This window comes from Aphis gossypii, chromosome 1 (assembly GCF_020184175.1).
Source record: "Aphis gossypii isolate Hap1 chromosome 1, ASM2018417v2, whole genome shotgun sequence".
NCBI classification, from domain to species: Eukaryota; Metazoa; Arthropoda; class Insecta; order Hemiptera; family Aphididae; genus Aphis; species Aphis gossypii.
The window spans coordinates 67974642-67992589 of NC_065530.1; the positions used below are offsets into that span (position 1 = coordinate 67974642).

The window sequence follows — 17948 nt, forward strand, 5'->3', positions numbered from 1 at the left end:
AGTTTTTTTTAAGCAATACACATATTATAATATAATAAAAAAAAGAAAATACATATTAACAGTAATACTATTATTAACATTATTTAATATTGTGTATTTATTTAAAAAGAAAATGAACAATAACCGCCTTGGCAGTGGCGGAGGGGATGTCAACGTTGACGTCGACGTGATGGTCGCGAAAACGGAAAAAAGGCGGACCCAAAGCCGCCGCCGCCGCGCGGAGTCAGTACACGAAGACGATGGTCGTTCGTATAGGATTCCGGCCGTGGCGCTTTATTGTCAGTACGACGCACGTGGTGTGCGCTCGAACAGACGTTTCTCCGTCGCTGTCGCTTTCGCCGCCAAAGTAAAATTCTCGTCGGCGTGAAAAGTGTATTTCAAATTTCAACTGTTCGTTTCTAAAATAAAAATAATACATACCAATCGTCCCGGTTTGTTTGCAACCGTAATTTTTAAATATTACAAAATCTGTTATTTTTTCGCGCGTCTACCGTTTCGTCGCTTGTCGTAATATTATTTATCATATGTACTGTGTTTTTGCAATCACTTAGTACCTATTATATTATACGCGTCGTTATTGCCGGTTTGTTTTGTTGTTCGTTTATTTTTTCGTTATTTTTCACCGTTGTGCTGGTCGAGGATATCGAAGTATATATATTAACCCGTGTCCACCGAATGAGGTAAACACACGAGATAATTGTAATTTTGTATAATATTGTATTACTGTAGGACCAGCGATTATTATATTTTATCGGCATTAGATATCAGGGGGTCTTCAGTCCACGGGCCATATTTTCATTGATTGAGACCCTCTAGTAAATTTTAAGCCTATGAGTATGTGTTTTTGGATATATTTTTTTTATCGTTTGATACACGTTTTTTTTTTTTAACTCATGAGATTTAAAAAAAATAACGGGTAGCTTGTTGCTTAAAAATGTTAAAGACTCCTGCAGTCTTACATCACCCCTATTAGAACCTAACGTAGGTATAATACTATAATATATAGGCGCGAATAAGACGATAGGTTTGTTTATTTACGTTATTTAAGTATAACTAACTTGTTATACACCTATAGGCTATAGGAATAAAAAACCTTCTATGGTGTTGAGTGTTGACTACAGTCTACAGAGACGCTTCAGAGTCACGGGCGAATAACACGATATTCAATAACAATAATATACGATTTATAGGTGGACTTTGATAACCTTTCGTCTTCATCGTCGTAGGTATACACGCGTACGCATGACACATAATAAGACAGTATCCATATTTTATGTTATGGCGTTACTTATTATCACGTCATCGCATCCAACAACGGAATCGGTTGCGTAACGGTCAGGAAAACTTTTGAAGGATAAATAATAAAATAAACTTTGATAACGATATATTATATTATTTTATACCCGGATAGCTTTTGCCCAGACCAACGATGATATTCGTTCGTCTCTCGTGGATAAATTCTCTCGACGTGTAATGCGTTTTTCCGACGACGCCGATTACGACAGAATACTGATGTGCTATGATATACGTATATATTTTGTACATTATATGTATATAGATTATATAGGTACTGGCTGACCGTAATATTGTATCGAGATACCACAGCGATGATGACGTCGTAAGCGTATAATATTTTATCGGTCCATCATAATAATATTTTGACAACAGTTTTTGCGACACTGGTCGCGTCGATACATTGATTTTAGTGAGCGAAAAAACAATTTTGTTCCTTTGATAACTGAAAAACCCTAACGAACATATTATTATAGTATATAAGTAGTATAAGTATGATGCTATATAACTACGGAGACGCGTTGTGATTTCGACCAAGCATTAGCAGACGTGTTAGTAGACGTGTCAGTAGACGTGTCAGCTTAAAATGTTTTGATATGTTTTGTCTTTAAATAATATAGACGGACTACGAATGCGTATTGTTAAAATAATTGTTGGAACGACGTTAATATATAATACTACTAATAAAAGTAATTTATAGATTTAGCTTTGTGATAAAGAATATTATACTAGAAAATATGTTTTCCAGAATTCATTAAAGATAAAAAAAAAAGCACCACGGCTAATTAAAAAATTATTTTAATCACTTGAAATGCTTATGAAGAGTAGATACATATTTTGTAGTTGGTAACCTTTAAAAATAATTCGTAGTACTGAAAATAAAACTTTTGAATTTCTTTTCAGACATCATATTATACAGAAAGGTAAAAATCCATCATTTTTTTTTTTTGAAAATTATTAATTACACCATTTAAAAAAATAGTATTTTATTTTAAATATTTACTTAATGTGTTACTTTGAAAAATGTATGATAGTCACATAGCATTTAAAATAATTAGTGTTATCGCTAAACTGATATAAAATCGTTACACAATAATGTAATGAAAAAAAAATAAAATGTACATAAATATCAAATAAAAAGAGCTGAGATTAATTATTAATTATATTAGAACTGATAAAAATCTGTGTTAATGCTTTCTATGGTAAACATTTAATTGTGACACTCTAGTAAACTTCCGAAAGTCCTTAGGGGCATTCATAAAATTAAATAGTTTATCTTGACCAAACGCGTTATTATATTGTTGCAAATTTATCATGGTTAAAAAAATCGCGTTCAACCAATTATGACAGCCAAGGATATTAATATATCGTAAACCCATCTATCTATATATATATAAAAAAAAATTAAATATAAAGACTTGCCGAAACTCGTACATCTCGTTTTTTATAAAACTAATCGACTTTACAACAACTATAATAATCGTTTCTATTAGATATTTAGATTGTGAAAGTTGTTGCCAATAATTGATCATGGCAAAATAATTAAACAAAGACGAGGAGAATATTTCGTTCTTAAATCTTACACAATTTATCAGAAAGTATTTGTTTCCAGATGTTATCGAACTAATGATGTGAAGATTCACAAAAATCGTAAACAATCATCATAAACGACGATTAAACGAGTATAAGAATTCTTTTAGGTAGGGAAAACAAGTTGTCTAATATTATTGTATATGTTGTAAATAATAAAAATTAATATTATAAGTTATAACTCTACGGAAAATATTTTACTGAATAATTTTTGTGTAGTTTAACTGCAAGTCTATAAATATTAGTTTGTATGTGACATAATAATATAATATGTTAATTAGTTTTGAATAATTGCATACAGTTATCTCAAAATTCTTTCGTTTTATTTGATTTTATAGTTACTGGGTAAAAATGTAAAATATAGAATTAGTATTTTATAATATAAAGATATTTTGAATAATCTAATTAACGAACGGACCATATTGTTATGGGGCTAGGATACATTCTATTTAAATAAACATCACATTTTAATAGAAATACAAATAGTCATGATAAATGTTTAAAGCTAGTTTTGTAATCTAAATTTCCTGAATTTATACAACATGCGATTGACTTATTGTTAAAAAAATATAAATAATACTTAACCGAGTAGATAGGACTTAAAATCGAATGATATACTTCAATACTTTACAATTCGTTTGAAGTAATATATATGAATATTATTGATTTATTTTGAGAATATTGAAAGGTATTAATTTATTTTTTATAATATACTACGAAAAAAAAAACAAAAAAAAAATGAGCTTAAGATGAAATAATTATTATTCATCAATCATCTTGGAATACGTAATATTGAATTATTGTCCAAAGATTCATTTTATCAGGCACTACGCAATCACTAAATAGACTATTATTTTATTTATTTAAACATTTAATACAAATATAGGTAGGAAATATTTAAAATATTTTTTTTATATTTTTCTTATGAAAGAGATTTTATAGAAGTTGTATTATGTAAGTTTTTTTTAAAATACATTTTTAGCAAAAAATTATTTTACTACATACTATAATTATAATAATATCATCGTCGTTGTAAGTACCTACTTATATAAAAGTATTTATTTTTACAACATAAAATAGTGTGGTATTTTATATTTTTAGCATTACAATGAAATATTATTATTTTATATTTGTAAATTATTATTTCAACGATTTTCCAATTTTATTGTGAATTGATAAATATTATATTACAATATATTTTGAAATTGAATTTTTATCATGGACATATTAAATGATAATATACTTTTATTGTTACATTGATAAAGTAATATTTGATATTTCAATTTAATCGTATTTTTCTGTTTATAGCGGTTGCAAATAATTCATTGACTGTTCGATGATAACCAGTTTTTGTTGTTACTTGTTCTAATAACTCACATCTAAGTTCCACAAAATACATTTAATAGTAATAATATTCTTTGGATTGTGGTCGAGTTTGTTCTTAACATGATTATTATTATTTTTTTTTATCACGATTCAGTTTTATGAAAAGACATTATCGTTATTGAATATTTATTAAGTTCTTGTATAATATAAATGTGTAGAATATTGTGGAGGTATATAAGTAAATAATACTATTTATTATTTTTATTATATTAATTTTTAATCACATGCGATGATTTGTGTTTAAACTTTATGGTTTAAACATCTGACTCAGAAAAAATCATTACTAATTAATTTTAATATTTTAAATGCATACACATTACGACTAAGTTAATGGTGTAGTTCGGATATACATTATAATATATGATCGTGTAATATTCTTTATTATTCTGAAAAATGTCTCGCTGACTTTACAATTCCAAAATTGAATGAAGAAAACAATTCATTTTTCCAATCAATTGTCCACGTTAATCACTTTCCGTGGTCTATCGAGTCTCCATAATATTTCATCCAGGCACCTTGAGTCCCTCTAATTTTTCTCTTTTTATGGTCCACCGCGTTTCAGCCACCGGATTTATCTGGTAATTTTGAGACAAATAGCTTTATCTGCAGTCGTCTAAAGCTGCCACGTCGCGTGTATTAACCATCCAAACGACAAAACATTTAATCATTGCATGGCCACCGAGTTTTAATTCTTTTTTTTGAATAAGTATCATATCAATACTTACCTATTGTATCATAATATAATTGACTAAATACAATAATACGTAATATTATAGTCGTGTTTACGATAGCGGCCGTTGCCAGTTTGTCTACTTTTTCAAGATGTTGATAAACTTTGCAAATCTAGAGTCCTATCACTGGATTTTAAATCGCACGATTCGTATGTGCTTAAGAGCGTTGTAATGTCATGGATTTGTCCAGTGTTCATCGTCATCACATTGTGGTTACAGAGTGCAACATGTAATATTGTATAGCTATAGCGAAGAAATGGGCCGAAGAATTCTGGAATGCAGTTTGTGGAGGGAAAAAAACGAGTTACAAAAAACATTTATACAAACCAATATATTATATCGCATGTGTGAAGAGGATCTTACGGATTGTAAGTAACGTCGATTAGTACGAGACATTGGAATACAGTTGACATGTACGAGAGAGAAAAAGATTTTTTCCAACAACGTTGGTCCAAGTTTTTGAATGGTCGAGTGAATTCCGTAACGAAAAAAAAAATCCTATTGAACCGAGTAATAAAATAAAACCGTGTTACTTGTGTATTCTTTATTTTATTTATCGAGAATAGATACCAAATTTATAATATGACGTACTGTATAATATAAATGCCCCTCGCAGTTTTATCGGATTTATTAATTTGACTTGGAAAATAGCGTAAACGAGACACGAGCATTATTATTCATTGTCAGACTTGTATCTTGTTGTATTATTTAATTATCGTTTGCGCAGAAAAATAAGCATATAGCTATATATAAAATATTCAATAATGCGTTTTGAGAAATGACCCGTTTTTATAACTTCACGAATTCAACACGTAAGTGAGAAGTATTTTATAATAACGATTCGGTAAATATATGAACGTTTTACAAGTCTTAACACTAAAAAAAATATATATTTGTCAATATTAAATCCTCACATTTTAAGAATTTTTAACTATTAATATTATCAACTATGGATTCTCTGAAAGTCTTTGAAAAATGTTTAAAACGGACACATTATTAGGTATTAATTCGATATAAATTTATGTGTAGGTTCATAGATATAACCTATATTTATACAGTATAGATATAAATAATAAAAAGCTTACATATTTTATGAAAATAAGTATTTAATTTTTATTCAAATTAATATTTTTTAACATTAAAAAGATGGTCATTAAACTTATACAGTGAAAACATTTATTTTAATAATTTGAATGTTGAGTACACTGTGATATTTTATTAGTCATCTTAAATTTAAAATAATAAAATTGTTATTATTCAATTGCTTATGAAATAATTGCAGTGTGATATGGATATTACAAAACTAATACACACCGTCAATTCCTAATATATTATACATGACATAATATTATGTTGCTTATTACATAAATAATGCTATTAATTACTTTATATTTTTATCGTTTAAAATTTGCAATCAATAAATGACAAAATTAAAATTATTTTTAAATCATTAAATGATTTTATTCATATAATTATGTGTGTTTTTACGTCTAACTCGGATTATTGCTAAAAGATATAGTGAGTATTTTCGTGGTTTGCTCGTGGTATACAATCGCATTGCTAATTATTAATAGGTGTTGTCGTTTATTGGTTTCGTTAGAATTAAAAAAAAAAATACTCTCATCAGTACTTTATGAAAAAATATACCATGCGTGTCAATATTGCTGTTATTACTAATATTATTCTAGATGTATCTTATAATAACCGGTTCATTCGGAACATAAGAGATATTGACATTTCGAGTTTCCTCCCTTTACCAGTCACTATAATATTATAGTCATGAGTGTATAATGGTTTTTCTTAATATCTGACACCTTTTTACCATTTACATTTATATATTTAATACATCTCATGTACTTACCTTGTATAATATGTTTTAATATATATATATATATATATATATTTTAATTGCCTTATGAATACCACGTGGGCCAAGTCAACGAGACGGGTTTTGTTTTTATATGATAGGTATATACTTTTTCAAACTATTAAATTTTTTTAAATAGTAATAATAGTGTTGTTGATACACACATATCGTTTGGATTTAAAATATATTTATTTTTACAACCCTTTCTTTATTATATTCATTAGGCGTTTTAATATTTATGTATAAATCGTGATCATGAATTTATTAAGTTGCCTTTAAAAACAAAGAAATCATTATGTAGCTGCATCAATTAAATTAAAAAAAGTACATTTATACACTTTATATAATTTATATTGATTTTCGTCATTTTTTCTACTGAATAAAATAGTAAAAAAAAATATATATAATTTTAAAAGTGGTAATATTTGTGGGTCGTTATTATTCCGGATGTACAACTGAACACATTATAGTATATTTGGCATCATGTACAAACATAATTTTTATTAACGTTTTTTTGTTGACGTCTGTGGATTATTTGAATAATTTTTAGGAAACCAAATTGTACGACTTTTATAAAAATTATAACCTTGTTTTTTTTTTTTTTTTAAATAGGTGGAAGATTTATTAAATGTAGATTAGGAATAGTATCTATTATCGTTTGTTAATATTTTAAATAGGGAGAACTAACTCGATTTACAAACATTTTTCGTTTCATCGATGACCTGGAAGCATTCCAGTAATGGACGACAGATGTCAGAGATATTTTTGTCAACTTCGTGGTAGATAATTTGTTTATTCAATTAAAAGTGCATCGTGTTGAAGCTATTTAGTGCACGTTTGACCGTCACAAATTTGGCTCTGATTCGAGGTTATTGTCAAGAATAAATGAACAATTTTTCGGATAATGCGCCGAAAAATGGTTATAAATTCCTTTGCAAATGTTCAATATTCTTATAAATTTTCGGTCATACGCTAATCTCAGATAGCTGAAAAATTTAAAACGAATCGAGATGTCATATTGCACAGTACAAGAGATAGGTGTATTATAATAGAATATGAGAATTATTTGTGTAGGTGTATACAGACGTATGACATGGCTGATATATATATAGACAAAGGAACTAATTATGCAATGTATATTAAAGTATATACAGAAATATGTAACTTCGAAAGATTAAGTAAGTCTTTATAAAATATAATATGTATCTAGTATCATAATAGTCCATTGCCAGACTATACTGACCACGATGCATAAGACGGCGGGAACAATAGTTTATAAATATCGTCTCTTTTTGTTTTCTTAAAAATGATTTCATCGTTTTGTTAAAGAAAACAAAAAAAAACCACTACGATTTTAAAACAATATGAAAATATTATAAATTTATACAAATTTCGTGGACGGCCATGAAGTATTTAAAGATTATATTATTATTTTTGTGATTTAACAGTAGGTATACTGTTTACATTTTACAACGCAATATACATTCGTTTATTAATGTTAAAGGCTCTTTATTTTTGTTGATCTACACACGAAGATATTTTAACAGCTTATTAAGTATTGGTTAATAGACAATCTGGCCATATTGCTGCGAAAAACACATAACATTATATATTTAATTTTTATGGAATGTTGATATTATACCCTTATAAGGGAAAATAGTTGTTTTTACCTAGAATGGACTAGTATGCAAAACTGTAAAAAAATAATTTCGAATATAAATGATTTAGACGTCTGCAAGAACCCAAGATCTTTATTTATTACTACTTCATATAGTTAGTTATGTTTAAGAACTTATTAGAAAAATAAAATAAAACATTGTCACATGTAATTGTATGCACTCATCTAAAAAACAAAGTTAAATGTCGCGCATGTAATGAATTTATTAAAAAAAATTATGTATGGTTTTCAACAAATAGAAAATAACAAAAACAAACTGTAATTATTCATGAATCGTGAATCTGCTACTCCGTCCATTAGCGATAATAAACTGAGGACGCTGTTTAATATTAGTGCTTGTTGTGTATTATAATATTATTGGATGATAATTATTGAAATATTTTGAAAATTATTCAGTTTAGTATTTTGTTACATGTTGAAGCAGGTATCGTTTTCAACTTAACCTACTCATTTACGATACACGTGTGTGTTTGCGTCATACTGAATTCAAGTTGTCCGCCTTAACTGGTTAGTTAGAGTTCCATGTGTCACTCAGCACAAAACATGATAACACTGAATTATCATGTTGCTGTTGCTGACCACAGGTTGTCCGCTTTTATTAGTTTTTTTTGTTATATTTTATTTCATACCTATTGTTATATTTTTCTTAAAATAACGTTTTCAGAGTCACCAAATTTCATTTTAATTCTTGTATTTTTTCTATGTATATAAGGGTATCATTGGATAAGTTTGCTCGTCCTAGTTTTTTTATATAATGTCAAGTTGCAGTTTTTATCTTCGTTTTTTTTTAACTTGCACGCGTTGTGTTTGTAATGTTTGTATATCTGTCATTAATGTACATGTATTGTGTATTCTTAGGATAGGCTGGTGCACCACACATTATTGTTCTAATTTATAGGTATTGAGCTATTGTAGGATGATAAAATATTATTTATTGGTTTTTGATATTTAATATACTATTATAATTACTTTGCCTGGTTATTATTATTATTATTATTTATACTTTGTTAAAATAAAGACAAAAAAAAAAATACAGTCCATTACGTTTAATTTATTCATCTAAACTAGGAAACAGGCAATCCTGCTATAGTTGCAAGCTCTTGCTGTCCTATAACAGTGTATAATACTCAACGCTTGAGTTTTAAGTGTCCTATACAGTAAGCGATTATTTAAATAATATATAGATATATTAAACATAATTTTGTTGAAAGTTTTTTTTAATACGAATTATTTCGTTTAGTTATCATAATTCTCATTGTAAATTATATGGTGAAAATGAAGATTTTTGTCGCAGTGGAATTCGTATAAATAAAATACTTTCTGAGGTATAGTTAATATTATTTATGAAATATTTTTTTTTCCGGACAAAGTAGTTTTTAATTATGCACAATATTGATTTATGTATTATTTTATGTTTTAATTATCAGGGGTGTAGTTACAAGACGGTTCTGACATTAATAAAAACACGTGTTTTTATCCAAGATGCATGATGCATGCTATAGACAAACCATAACCGGTGAGTTATAGTGAAAAGAGTTTGACCGTATCAAATGCTAGGAAATTTTTTATTTCTTGAGAGGTATTAGACATAAGTTTATAATATTTTTGTTTATTAAATTTATTACTAACTCAATCATTTTTTTATCATTAATTTTATAACGTAATAACCAGTGGACATCAATATTATATTGCTATTATTAAATATAATATATTAACACTCTCGTCTCTCATTATTATATAGTATATTTAAATATTTTCTTAGTTTACGTTTACCTTGATGATAATATTGTTTTGCACGTATATTTGTATTACCTCTTGAACCAAATATTTTTAAGACGATTCTGTTGTGTACGTAAAAACAATTGGAATGCGGGGATCATTTAGTTTGATGAATGGGGAAATAAAATTATCTAGTAAAAACGTATCCGTACAATTTTCGTTAATTTATCGAGCAGCGCTCCCATATTTAGTGTGTTGAGTAAAATATACTGTTTACTAAACATAATGCCATAAAATAATGTTTAGGTACAATTACCGTACTATGATCGTAAAAATAAAAGAAAACAACGTTTGTAATATCGTCGTAGATTTACGTGCGACGGCCGCCCGCCGTTTTCCGCGTGTTGTCGATGTTAATAGACTTGAACAGTCGAACGTGCACAATATATTCCGTGTCGTCACCACCGCGTGTACCTATATAATATATTGTAATACCTGTTACATACGATACGACAGCCGAGACTTTTATATCATTGTACATCGCGTACGAAGAAACGGGAAAACTACGTTATAGGCATGCCTCAACGCAGAAGTTTTAATCGCGTGTCGTCTCGGCTGGTGTATATGGCGATCGGCGGCGGTGACGTTGGATTTAGCGATTCCGCTCACAGACGACAAACGGCTTATCCGAAGTGTATTATCGAATGAATTGTTTTTGTTAGCCGTACATGGGATTGTCGGTGGACTACGAAGGAAATGAGAACAAAAAAAAAAAATAAAATAAAATAAAATAAAATAAATAAATAAAAAAAAAAAAAACTGACAACGAGAAAAATGAGTAGTGATTTTTTTTTTTTATTATATTATTTTCGTATTATCCGACTTGATGATGCCTATAGGATATTGGTATTGCAGCTTCGATATATAGCTATTCGAAAATAAAATCTATATAATATTAGGTGTATCATTTTTTATACATTTAGGTACAGAGTGGGTTTCAGTGTGTTTTTCTCAGTCTTTATACACAGTTGTCACATAATATACATTTAGTTATAAAATATAAATTATGATTTAACAGATCATAATAACATTTATACTAAACATATTATCAAAGACAGAAACAAAAATATATACAAAATTTACTTTTACTAAAAAAAAAAAACACATTACTAATAAAAACGTCTTTTGTTTCTTTTTAATATTATATGTTAAAAATAATAATATGATGCACGCACTTAATGAAAATACACTTAAAGTTTTAATAACATATGCACCCAATTATAGTTAACAATTTGTGGTTTAAATATTATTATTTGAATGTATACTATTTTGTAATGACTTTTTTTGTTTTTTAATAATTCGTTTGATTATTGGTTGTTATAGGATTTATTTATAGAAATGTAATTTATATACTATAACAGGTGACCACTGACCGGGTATGCTATTTTATGTAGTAGGGAAAATACCGCGTGGAAACACTCTGTATATTGTTAATTATGTGCTCTGTCACCGTATGTATACGGTATAGATACCGTGGATACATCCTATTTTATACTTAGTGTATACTATAAGTACCCTAGACTGATAAGTCGTACTGGAAACACCGTGGCGAACGGTAGACCGTGACGACACCTGTTAGTTACTCGGTTAGTTTTTGTATCCGTACGATAATCGACGCCGGCGGCGCTTTCTAAAAAAAAAAAAACAATTTACGGCCGATAACGTACACCGATGCAAATACGCCCGCAATTCCCATAATAGACGACCGCAGATTAGCAGTACGTTTATTTGCATATACCTATACTATTATTATAGTACTACAAATTACGTTTAATAAATACACATCACATTAATATACTATACAAATTACAAAGTCAATATAATATAATACTTCGGGTACGTATCATACTCATATTCACACTGTGCAGGACGATTCAACAGTCACCACCGCGGAATCGTCATATATATATTAAGTTCTAAATAAATAATTCGAACAGACACAAATATTATATACCGTATACTTACTGCAGTCGATGCTAAAATAAGTGTTAGTATAGTCTGCAAACGTCAATAAATGGTTTCGCGTATGGGTACCCACCCATAATATTTTTATTATTATATTGAAGGTACGCGCCTATATGGAAACTTCTACGATGATATATGTCAGCACTGAGCACCAATAAAATATGTATTTTATTGTGAATGAGATAATAGCTGCCGTTAAGTCTGAAATAATAATAAAATCAATACTATTAAACGATAACTAGTAACGGGCGTACATAATATTATGTATTATTTTAATAACGAAAAATTCTCTTTCATTCTTTGATTGAATAGGTCTCTGTTGTTTGTGGAACCCATCCACCAATTATGATTCTCAAACGTTGAAAAGTGATTGTTCTTATTGAGCTTACTTTCTTGTTCAAAAACTTTCAAATATATCTTCTATTTTGGATTAAAGACAAGCCGCTAATTTAAACTTTTTAAGAAAACTTCTGGCCGACAAGGTTAATTCTTCTACACTGCTTTACTATATTAATTTTAGATCACGTAACTAGAACCGATTTTCTTTTCTATCTTACCTTTCCTTTTACCAATTATTTATTGTACTCTCCCTTAGTGGTTGATTTTCAAAATATATATATTATATATTATATATTATAAAAAATAAAGACCATAAAGTCTTTATTTTTTTTTCTTTATTGATTATATTATATATTATTCGATTATTATACATTATTTATACTTGTTACACTGGGTTTCGGTTTGCACTTTTTTTTTTAAATAAATAATTATTATATAATATTGTCGTATTACTCGTATATTTACAAAAGCTTTCAAGACACATTTATTGCAATAATATTGTATGTTATACTATTTATGTATTATATAATAGTCATCGATGAGTTGAGAACTGGGAAAAATTGACTCTTTGCTTTCGCATAATAATTATTGCTGGTCGCTGGAAAAGAATACATAAGTGTTACAGCGTAATGTTGTACCGAATATGTACTATAATAAAATAATAAAATAAAAATAACATTAAAACAAGTCATATCGTTTGTAAATATAAAAACTATACTTAGCATATTTAAATATATTATTTTAAAGTGGTTTTCGTTTAAAAGTGTGATGTTGATATCGTCGTAAGAAAAAATAAAGGAGTGCATATATTGGTACAATACGATAAAATTAAAAAAAAAACCATTAGACATATAGAATTTAAACATATTCCGATATAGCGCGAGCTATTCACTATATTATATTATGTAAATAATTGAAGGAAAAAAATGTAATTTATTTCCATGATTTATTTTTGCGTAAATCAACCTAACTGATTCTTCATCTATTCTGTCTATGGTTAAAACTATACGAAAAACACTATTGCTGAATCTTTGAATATCTGCACGTACCATTATAATTTATAGGTTTTTAAAAATGTGCATGCTTCTTTTTTTTTTTCAAAAGTTGTTTGGAGGAAAATGTACTCTAAATAGTTTTCTTCTTATCAGTAACGTGTGATTTATTTTATTATTCGACAACATAGATTTTGAGTGTAATAGTTCAAATAAGTGCAAGTAAAAAAAAACTATAGCCTTTATATGAAATAAAAACCGTTGCTTTGTGTTGAACGTGTATTTGATATAAATTTGTATCAATAAACTACGTATGTGTAAATACTTAATTATAATATAATAACATTCAAACAAATTATGATGTAGGTATACATAACGGTCAGCATTTATTAAATTATTTATTATGACCGTCAACTGACATATATTTCAATACTGCAATTACTTATATAATAATGAATACAAATCATTGAATATTCGGCGGACGACCTTGCATTGCAATATGAAATGAGGTTTTGGAAAAGGCTATTTAAATATAAGATCGCTCATTGATATTTATAAATACACATTTTAGGAACATTTTTTAATTTTAATTATATAATTTTCGCATGAAATATAAATGTGTGATGATTCATCACACAACAAACAATAAAAAATACTGATGAGTAATAATTTTTTCTGAAAAATATTTTTTAATTAAATTTTTATTTTCCAAAAATGTTTTTAAATTTGCACATAATATCTTTTATTTAGTAAACTATATTTATTTTATGTTACTATACTTTGAAATATGTGACGCGGTCATCCGTGAGAAATACTTTTTGTTACCTTTAACTGTAACACATTTACCTAATAACTATATACCTATACATGTAGTACATATATGTATATTATACAATATGACATTTTCATAAGTGTGTATGCGTTTGCCATACTAACGCAATATATTTTTCCTAAACGTAAACTATTCACAGTGATTTTTTCGTCTGTATATTTTGATATAAATTTAATATTGTTTGTGTACATTTTTATTGGGACCTTTGTATATGTACCACAGCATTGAAGGTTTTTGAAAATTAAGGAATTTTTAAAAGAACAACATTTGAAACGTGTTAAAACTTTGAGACGAGTAAAGCAGATAGTAAAGTTATTTTCTAACAACCAAACCATCGTTGAGTTAAGCATCCTATATTTTAAAATGTGAAGGAATTAAACAAATCAAACGGTTTATCGCACTTTAATAATCATTTTTTTTTACAAATTTTCTAAGAATTGCAGGTTAAATCGAATTGAAAAAGTTCAAAAATTATGTTTGCAAAATAAATCGTGAAATTAAGGACTTGTGTACTACAGTGATACAACGTTACTTGATAAAATATACTAAACATTACAGCCAAATTTCGTCAGCTTTATACTTGAATTATAATACTAATTAATAGTATTGTACCATATTCAATTTGTATGTAATTTGGAGCTATCTTTGATGTATAAAGCTATAAATTATGTAATAGAATATCTACTTATATCGAAAATATATACGCAGTTAACTAAACCTGAAAGTCCACATCAGTGACAGAAGGCGTAGATGAATTTCGTTCTAAATAATTTTTTTTTATTACTTCGAAGTAGTGTTATATAGATGATTTCTAATGTTTATGTGTTATATTTTATAGAAAATACTTTTCAGTTTAGTAGACGTATTAGAAATATTATTTTGTAGAAATAAGTATTTTTGAACAGACATTTAGGTGAAAATAACTGTAAAAATGATATGAAGATTTTAACTTGTACTACTTATACACTTATACTTAAATATTTCAAAACTAGTCTATAATAATATTTAACTCATCATAATTTAATGATATAATTTTAATGTATAATCTATAACGGTAGTGGTTATGTATAATATTTTAAAAAGCGAAATGTTATTTTAGAGGGCATAACATCCAATTGTTTTAATGCATATAATGTATATTATATATTATTCTACACCTATATGTGTAATCTGTGCTTCAGGCATAATTATTTAGGCATATATATATATATATTTTTTTTAATGAAGACATTTGAAGAATGTTCTTTATTAAAAACATTATTAATTTACAAAACGTGACTTTCAAGGTCACAGTTTTTGGGTGTTACTGAAGCAGAGTTCATTTTGTGATGCCATTCTCGTATAGAAGATATTACACGTCAATACTTAATAATATATTAAGTTTTTGATAAAAATACGCCCATATTTTTTTTCAAATATTTGAATGTTCATATTAATAAATCTACCTGTTTAAGAATTTTCAAATAAAAAGCATTTTATTTTTATTTCATATGTTTTTAGTTATTTTAAAATAGAAAAACGTATAAACCAAAAACTAAGACTAACTGTTTAGTGACCTCGAACTAGATAAAAATACTTATTTTTTAAGTTTATAATGTAAAATATTATACAAATAATTTTTATTAACAGAAATTAACGGAAGATTATTTGTTTGTATAATATATAGCTTAATATGTGTTCTCTCAAAAATCATGTTGAATATATTTAACACATAAGAGCATCTAAGTACCTATATGGAAACTTTAATTTTTATTCGTTAAATTGATTCGGGAGAAGCAATTTGTAAAATATATTTTGTTAGTAATAACTACCTAGGGCTCGGATTTTAAAGCATATGCTTCTTTTTTATACATGAGATAGGTAACTAATTTTTATACATAAATTCGTTTTGCGTTATTCTGATTCCAAATAAACTAATTTATTTTTTATTTTTTTTTATGTAAGTAAATGCTTTTTATTCTTTTTCAATTATTCCAGCTGTGAATTTGTTATATGTTTATTATGCTATTGTAATAGAAAAAATATAATTAATAAGAAATGTAAAAACCCAGAATGCAGGTATTAGATTATTATTGTTTTCGTTATCAGTTTGCTTATTAAATATATCAAACTTATAGATTATTGATCTACATTTAGCCTGCAGTAACTATACAATCGGTATGCCTATAATATCGATTTCGATCGTTTCAGAATTTAAAATTTAGCGTTGTAATTTTTCATACCTTTGGTATAAAGTTTTCACTGATATTTCAGTAGATGTAGAGAGTTTGTTTTCTACTTATAGTTAATTCTTTTTTTAATTTGAATTAATTTTTAAAATTTGTTTTATTCATAGCTCATGCTTATTTTGCTTTTTTTTTTAAAAATAAATATGCTTCTTTTTTTATTTTTGAAAATAATTAATAATAATGATTTAAAATCTAAGCCCTAGTTATAACTTACTAATTATTAGTTATTAAATTATAATATAATATTATTAATATTTAATTCTTTACATATTTTTTTTCTAATAAGGTCTTTTAAGTTTGTATAGATCAGAAAAAAATTGAAAAAAATAAAGTTGAGAGATATACCAAGAGATTTACTGACAACAATACACCAATAATCAAAAATAAATAACTAATTATTTAAAATTAATGTCAAAAAGCATTATAAGGTGTTCATTACATTAATATCATAATATACTTATGCCAAATTTTTAGTTTTTAAAAAGTTATTTTTATTGAATATTTACGTAAGTTTTTACCATGAATTTTACTGATTTTTTAAAATTATTTTTGATCAATGTGGAAAAAAATACAAAAACCGAAGTACACGTTTTATTTATGTTAAAACACGTAATGTATAGTAACACAAAAGACTTTAAGTAGTAAAGAATATAATAATTATAGTTGCCTACCTTTATATTCGTAGTTAGTGTAAAAATCGGTGTGCATAAAGACCATATGTCATTTTGTAAACTGCATTTAAAATACTTTAAACTGTGACAACTTTTGTTGTAGGTTCGTGCACGTGTGTTGATTGGATATATATTTTGATTATTGTTCGCTTGTTTAGAATATTGTTTAGTTTTACCAATATTGTCTTATTATATGATACTTGAAGAGTTGAACCAAATGTGTGAGTGTGTTTGACACATTTAATGTGTAATACTATTTGTTTCATTTGAATTAATAATACACATTTTAGTTAACATTATGCTAGTAAAATATAACACTACGAATATATTATAATATATCTCTAGGTGGATTGGTATATTCATTATTACCGACGGCGTGATTTTATCATTTACCTACTTGTAGATGGTGAGCTCTACAAATTATCCGCTTGTTAACCCGCATATCCAATACTTTTCGCTAATAATTTGCATTTTAAAATTTGTTCGAAAAGTTGGTCAGGTATATTTAGTTTTGCCTAACTGCAGTACCTATATGTATACACTATACACTATACAGTCTAGCGTATATTATACCATATTCGTATCATTACAACATAG

The 17948-nt window shown here is 27.0% G+C and overlaps 1 protein-coding gene across 2 annotated transcripts in view; it reads left to right on the top strand.

Annotated features, from left to right (window-relative positions):
• Window positions 1-240: 240 nt before the first annotated feature.
• Window positions 241-17948, top strand: part of LOC114130507 (growth hormone secretagogue receptor type 1-like) — a 164167-nt gene continuing 146459 nt past the window's right edge. For both annotated transcript variants that reach the window (XM_050196924.1, XM_050196923.1), the window contains exon 1: window positions 241-680. The gene's annotated coding sequence lies outside the window, so the exon portion shown is untranslated. The remainder of the gene's footprint in view (window positions 681-17948) is intronic.